Below are 7,648 nucleotides of genomic sequence, written 5' to 3'. Positions count from 1 at the left end.
TAAAGGGGTGGTCAGAGGAGTGCTCAGGCAGGTGTGTAGGAGTTTCTATCGGTGCAACGACAGTGGAGAGTCCAGACCAAGTCTCCTCCGTGCGCATTCCCTCAGAATATGCCGATTTGGCTGTCGCCTTCTGTAAAAAGAAGGCGACTCAATTACCACCTCATCGACGAGGGGATTGTGCGATAACTCTCCTGGTAGACGCCGCACTTCCCAGGAGTCACGTGTATCCCCTGTCACAGGAGGAGACGGTGGCTATGGACACATATGTCTTTGAATCTCTGGGGCAGGGGTACATTCGGCCCTCCACGTCACCTGCCTCCTCAAGTAAATTTTTTTGTGCATTGACTATAGAGGTCTAAATTCCATTACGGTGGGGTACAGTTACCTGCTACCTCTCATCGCCACGTCGATTGAGTCATTTCACGGGGCACGCTTCTTCACAAAACTGGATCTCAGGAGCGCGTATAACTTGGTGCGTATCCGGGAGGGAGATGAGTGGAAGACAGCGTTTAGTACCACATCCGGCCATTATGAGTACCTCGTCATGCCGTACGGGTTGAAGAATGCTCCAGCAGTCTTCCAATCCTTTGTAGACGAGATTCTCAGGGACCGGCACGGGCAGGGTGTGGTGGTTTATATCGATGACATTCTGATATATTCCGCTACACGCGCCGCGCATGTGTCTCTGGTGCGCAGTGTACTTGGGCGACTGTTGAAGCATGACCTGTACGTCAAGGCTGAGAAATGCTTGTTCTTCAAACAGGCCGTCTCCTTCCTAGGATATCGCATTTCCACATCAGGATTGGTGATGGAGTGTGACCGCATTGCAGCCGTGCGTAATTGGCCGACTCCCACCACGGTAAAGGAAGTGCAGCGGTTTCTAGGGTTTGCCAACTACTACCGGAGGTTTATCCGGGGTTTTGGGCAGGTGGCTGCTCCCATTACCTCACTGCTGAAGGGGGGGACCGGTGCGTCTGCGGTGGTCGGCTGAGGCGGACAGAGCTTTTGGTCGCCTGAAGGCTCTGTTTACCTCGGCTCCCGTGCTGGCTCATCCGGATCCCTCTTTGGCATTCATAGTGGAGGTGGACGCTGGGATTGGAGCCGTGCTCTCACAGTGCTCGAGTACGCCACTGAAGCTCCGCCCCTGTGCTTTCTTTTCGAGGAAGCTCAGCCCGGCGGAGCGAAACTATGACGTGGGGGACCGGGAGTTGCTGGCTGTTGTCAGGGCTCTGAAGGTGTGGAGACATTGACTTGAGGGGGCTAAACACCCTTATCTCATCTGGACTGACCACCGTAATCTGGAGTACATCCGGGCGGCGAGGAGACTGAACCCTCGCCAGGCAAGGTGAGCTATGTTTTTCACCCGGTTTAGGTTTACGATGTCATATAGACCAGGTTCCCAGAACACTAAGGTAGACGCACTGTCACGACTGTATGATACAGAGGAGCGGTCTATCGATCCCACTCCCATACTTCCGGCCTCTTGTCTGGTGGCAAAGGTGGTATGGGAGGTGGACGCGGACATCGAGCGGGCGTCACGTTCAGAGCCTACTCCACCACAGTGTCCAGCTGGACGGGTGTACGTTCCATTCGATGTTCGCGACAGATTGAGCTGGTGGGCTCACACGTCACCCTCCTCTGGTCATCCGGGCATCGGTAAAACAGTGCGATGTCTTAGTGGGAAGAACTGGTGGTCCACTTTGGCCAAGGACGTGAGCGTTTATGTTTTCTCCTGCTCGGTGTGCGCTCAGTGCAAGGCTCCTAGGCACCTGCCCAGAGGGAAATTACAACCCCTTCCCGCTCCACAGCGGCCTTGGTCACACCTGTCGGTGGACTTCCTGACCAATCTTCCTCTGTCACAGGGCAACACCTCGATCCTGGTCATTGTGGATCGGTTTTCTAAGTCCTGTCGTCTCCTTCCTTTGCCCGGTCTCCCTACGGCCCTACAGACTGCAGAGGCCCTGTTTACACACGTCTTCCGGCACTATGGGGTGCCTGAGGACATAGTTTCTGATCGGGGTCCCCAGTTCACGTCCAGGGTTTGGAAGGCGTTCATTGAGCGTCTGAGGGTCTCGGTCAGCCTTACCTCAGGTTTCACCCCGAGAGTAATGGGCAGGTGGAGAGAGTAAACCAGGATATGTGTAGGTTTCTGCGGTCGTATTGCCAGGACCGGCCAAGGGAGTGGGCGAAGTTCATCCCATGGGCAGAGATGGCCCAGAACTCGCTCCGCCACTCCTCTACTAACCTATCGCCCTTCCAGTGTGTGTTGGGGTATCCGCCGGTTCTGGTACCGTGGCATCAGAGCCAGAACGAGGCTCCTGTGGTGGACGAATGCCCACGCGTACCTGAAATGCCCACGCGTACCTGAAACGGGCTGAAGGGCGGCAGAAGGCGAGCACTGACAGTCACCGCAGTGAGGCCCCGGTGTTCGCACCGGGGGACCGGGTCTGGCTCGTGACCCGAAACCTGCCCCTGCCCTGCCGGAAGCTGGGTCCGCGGTTTGTGGGGCCATTTAACGTCCTGAGGAGAATTACCTAGGTGTGTTACAAGTTACAGCTCCCCCCTGATTATCGTATTAACCCCTCGTTTCATGTGTCTCTCCTCAGGCCAGTGGTGGCTGGTCCGCTTCAAGAAGCTGAGGTGCGGGAGGTTCCTCCGCCCCCTCGACATCGAGGGGGCCCCGGCGTATGCAGTTTGTTCCGTACTGGACTCAAGGCGTCGGGTGAGGGGCCTTCAGTACTTCGTGGATTGGGAGGGGTACGGCCCGCCGGAGAGATGCTGTGTACGGCCCGGAGGAGAGATGCTGGGTGCCGGTGGAGGATGTATTAGACCCATCGATGCTGAGGGAGTTTCACCGCCTCCATCCGGATCGCCCTGCACCTCGTACTCCGGGTCGTCCTCGAGGCCGGCATCAGCGCGTCAAGGGGGGATACTGTCACGACTTCCACCGAAGGTGGTTCCTCTTCTTGTTCGGGCAGTGCTCGGCGGTCGCCGTCGCCGGCCTACTAGCCATCACCGATCCATTTTTCTTTTTCGGGTTGTTTTGTCTTTGGTTCATTCACACCTGGTTTTCATTTGCTTTAATTTCTGTGTGTATATTTACTCCTGTTTCCCGCTTAGGTTTGTGTGGGATTATTTTCATGTTGCTCGTTGAGGTTGTCCTCAGTTTATTCACGTGTGTGCCGTGTTATAGGATAAGTAAGGAGCAGTGTTTTTCTCCTTCCGTAAGTGACTGACTGTGTGTTCCTATGTCTTGGGCGTTTATTGGTATTGTACCTGAACAGTTTTTGGACTTGCCTATTAAAGACGCTAATTTGACATCTCTGCTCTTCTGCGCTTGACTCCTAACTACCTTCAGCACAAATTTGCAACAGTGGATGAGAATTTATGGCCAAATGCTCAAGACAGGCTTGATGCAAATGAATGCTTGCTAAACGTTATGTTATATTTTCATTCATTTAATTTCTTACATTTGATTACAGACAGTACACCTATGTTACAATCATATCTGAACAATTTTATAAAAACTTAGCATGAATGATTGTATAGGATGTCTTCGTTGATCACACCTTTGATTATACATTGGATAGATATTATGGAAATTATAGATTATCTGTCAATTTTGTGGGGTAATGTAAGTGTATTGCCTAATGTGAAAACTGCGTAATCTACTGTAATTTACAGTACTGTAGCATATTACTTTCAGTACTTCTAAGGGCGATTTGAAACACGTATCTTGCATTGTTTTCTATTGGATTAACTGGTAGTTAAAATGACTAAATTGAAAAGATATCATTATGTTGTATTTTGGTGATTAAACCAATGTTCTCATTACATTTCACAATAAACTTATTTTGAATCAATGGTTGTGTGGTGAGTGATGTTTGCAATCCAAATGAATGCACAATGACTGGTTTTGAATGAAAGAATGGTTGCGTTACAAGTGTGACCAGTTTGCAGTTTTGTATGGAGTTGTGAAAATGTACCACATACTTGTGAAAATAGTACCAAAGCGATAAAAAAAACTAAGTCTGTTCTCTAGCATATTTTATAGGCTAGGCCTACCTGCTGCTGCAAAGTCTAACATTCTCTCTTTCCTTGAGCAACAGCCCACTCGTCTTGCACACATGCAGGTGATGCGCACAAACAAAGACACGCTAAAGTGTCATTCTGATCCTAGCTGATAAATTGTATTTAATTGATCAAATAGAAAAAACTGTGCCTAAATAATGGAGGCAGTTAACAATGGATTAACTGCCTTCCTCAGGGGCAGAACGACAGATTTTTACCTTGTGGGGTAGCTGTCATATATAGTGGTTTTTACATTAACAGAAATTATGAAATACATTCCCTGACTTTTCCAAAACTTTTGGGATATGATCCTTTTCCAAAACTTTTCCAGGCCTGGAAAACACATTTAAAAATTCCAGGACTTTTCCAGGTTTTTCGTGACCATACGAACCCTGGAACCCAAAAGCATAATCCGCCTCCTAACTCCCTGTTGCGGTGATGCAATGTACCGTACTACACCACAATCCCGCTGCGGTATAAACTCAAAAGTTTTAATTGAGGAACCACTATATATGACAGCTACCCCACAAGGTAAAAATCTGTCGTTCTGCCCCTGAGGAAGGCAGTTAATCCATTGTTCCCCGGGCACCATGGATGTCGATTAAGGTATCCTCCCTCACCTCTCTGATTCAGAGGGGTTGGGTTAAATGCGGAAGACACATTTCAGTTGAAGGCATTCAATTGTACAACTGACTAGGTATCCCCCTTTCCCTACCCCATCCACCACCAATGTGTAGCACCCATAGGGGATGTATAGCAGCCATTTTTCAACAGAACACTCACCACTTATCAGCCATCACCCTGGACAGCAGTGGGGATGAGAAACAATGCAACTCATCCAAAGAAGGAAATGGTTCATATTCATGGTTCATATACTCTTTTGTAGAGACCACACTATAATAGACAAGCTATTGCTGTTAAGAAACATTACAATGATTTTCAAGAGCACAGATGGCAAAAACTTTGAGAAGAAATGATGAATGTGCTTCAATGTAATATACAGAATGTCTGTAATGTCTGTCTGAGGGTCTGAACTGGTCTTATTTTTTGAGACATTTAAAAGTTTTTATTATGAATGAGGACTCATCAGGATGAACAGAACAATACACATAATAGAGGTAACTAAGGTAGGCTTTATACTGTATATCCCTTCATTATTCTCAACATTAATTGAAAATAACTCTACAGTATTGTCATGACGTTGCCCTGTTGGGTGTTACCTTTCCCCCTTTTCTCTCCACTCTACAGAATGGACTCTTGGAAAGCCCTTTGTTAACATAGAGAGAGTTATGGTAACATAAAAATGTTGGGGAATGGAACAATATTTCCCTTTCTCAACCAGTTGAAAGTGTCCATTGGTACTTAAAGAATATGATGTCAGATCAGTTGGTGTCTGGGACATTATATCTGATGATAGGACGACATAAATTGTATCTTGGAAAGCCTACACATTCTAGTTATCAGATTCAGATGGACTTGCTGTGCAATTTAAATGTTTAATTAAGAAACTATTTGTGAAAAGATGAAATGTAATTCTAGCTTCTAAATGAGAGAATTGTTTTCATAAGTAAACTATGCTCACTCAGTGACCACGCCCAAGTGAACAGACATTGGCTGAGAACTATGGAACACGCCGTTCTCTCCCCCAGTACAAAAGCCCATTGACGGAAGTCAACCTTAGTTCCCGATGATGTGAGGACTGGTGTCTATACAGTTAAAAAGGGCTAATTTCAACTACAACCTAATGAAATTAACATTTAGTTCCAGAAATGTTAGGACTGTTGTCATAACGCTTAAAAGGGTGAATTTCAACATGGAGGTGACAATCACCACGCTGGAATGGTGAATTTCGACTAGACCAGCCAGAATTCAGTGTGAGCTGATTACGGCAACTTGGTATGATCTTTGAACGATTATTCACTAAAGAAGTGATACATCCTAGACGTCGAGTTATCAGCTGCAGCTGTTAACGTACGTGGCCTTAGAAAGGACAATCTCAGAAGAACGACAGGGTACTTTAACGTATCCGCTCTACAACACTACGACCAGAAAGATTCTTCAAAGGACAATGGCGATCTCTGCTGGATAAACCAGTCTTCCATCTTCGACCCATCTATCGAAGCGCAGCTCAGAGTAAATATATATATATCTTGCATTTTCCTTCTCCAAATGGGCGGTTATAAGAATGCATAAGATTCTGTATTTACAGGTAATGAGTGGAGAACAGGAGGGCTTCTTAAAGTAAAACTAACAGGTCTGTGAGAGCCAGAATTCTTACTGGTTGGTAGGTGATCAAATACTTATGTCATGCAATAAAATGCAAATTAATTACTTAAAAATCATACAATGTGATTTTCTGGATTTTTGTTTTAGATTCCGTCTCTCACAGTTGACCTATGTGTACCTATGATAAAAAATTACAGACCTCTACATGCTTTGTAAGTAGGAAAACCTGCAAAATCGGCAGTGTATCAAATACTTGTTCTCCCCACTGTATATGTAATTCTGTGTGATTATTTAGTAAATAAATAATTAAGCCAATTTGTGTATTGCTGATTCAACTTATTAGCTAGAGTTCGTGCAGATAACCAAGTACTTACGACAATCAGAATGAGACCGATCGAGGTGACGATTAATAATTGACTGCTATTGATATAAAAGATCTTCAGATCTTTAAGAGAGTGGATTCGGGAGATAACCGCTCTATATAAATTAATGCTTCCGTGGTGCCCCAGGTTATTAATGGTTTAATTGTTGCATGGTTTAATTCAATCACGTAATCAATTAATTGTTAGGTAATCAATATGATAAAATAGCATGACATAATTTTATCATAGTCAGACACGACAGTATGTTTTCAATAATCAAATAACAAATGTTCAAACCTGAGGCTATTAAATATAAAACATTGTGTTTTCTGTGTGGATCCAAACATTATCAAAAGAACAGTAAAGTGAAATGAGTGAAATTCGACTAAAGGCCTTACAACAGGGATCATCAACTAGATTCAGCTGCGGGACGATTTTTTTCTTGTGCAAACCTTGCTTACATTTGTATAAGATCACTTGTCTCTCCATAACGAGTAGGAATACTTGGTAATAGATTTCCCAAATCAAAATCACTTGGAGCTGATTTCCTGGTGTTTTTACATGTCCAACAATGAAATGTAAAAAAATGTATACATAAATTGGGGGGGGGAAATAAAACCACCCCCGAATACGGCCCGAGGGCTGCCAGTTGGGGAGCTCTTCCTTACAACCGTACCATAGTGATTCATAGGAGGATTCCCCTTTATGGGTTAGGAAACTGTGTGAGTATTCACAGCCCCTTGACTTTTTCCACATTTTGTTGTGTTACAGCCTGAATTTAAAATGTATACAATGTAGATATTTGGTCACTTGCCTACACACAATAACCCATAATATGAAAGTGGAATTATGTTTTAAATTATTTTTTACAAATTAATAACAAATTAAAAGCTGAAATGTTTTGATTCAATTAAGTATTTCCATGGCAAGCCTAAAAAGTTCAGGAGTAAAAATGTGCTTAGCAAGTCACATAGTAAGTTGCATGGACT

This window comes from Salvelinus namaycush, chromosome 10, assembly GCF_016432855.1.
Source record: "Salvelinus namaycush isolate Seneca chromosome 10, SaNama_1.0, whole genome shotgun sequence".
NCBI lineage: Eukaryota > Metazoa > Chordata > Actinopteri > Salmoniformes > Salmonidae > Salvelinus > Salvelinus namaycush.
The sequence above is the reverse complement of the archived record's forward strand: the minus strand, read 5'-3'. Positions refer to the sequence as shown.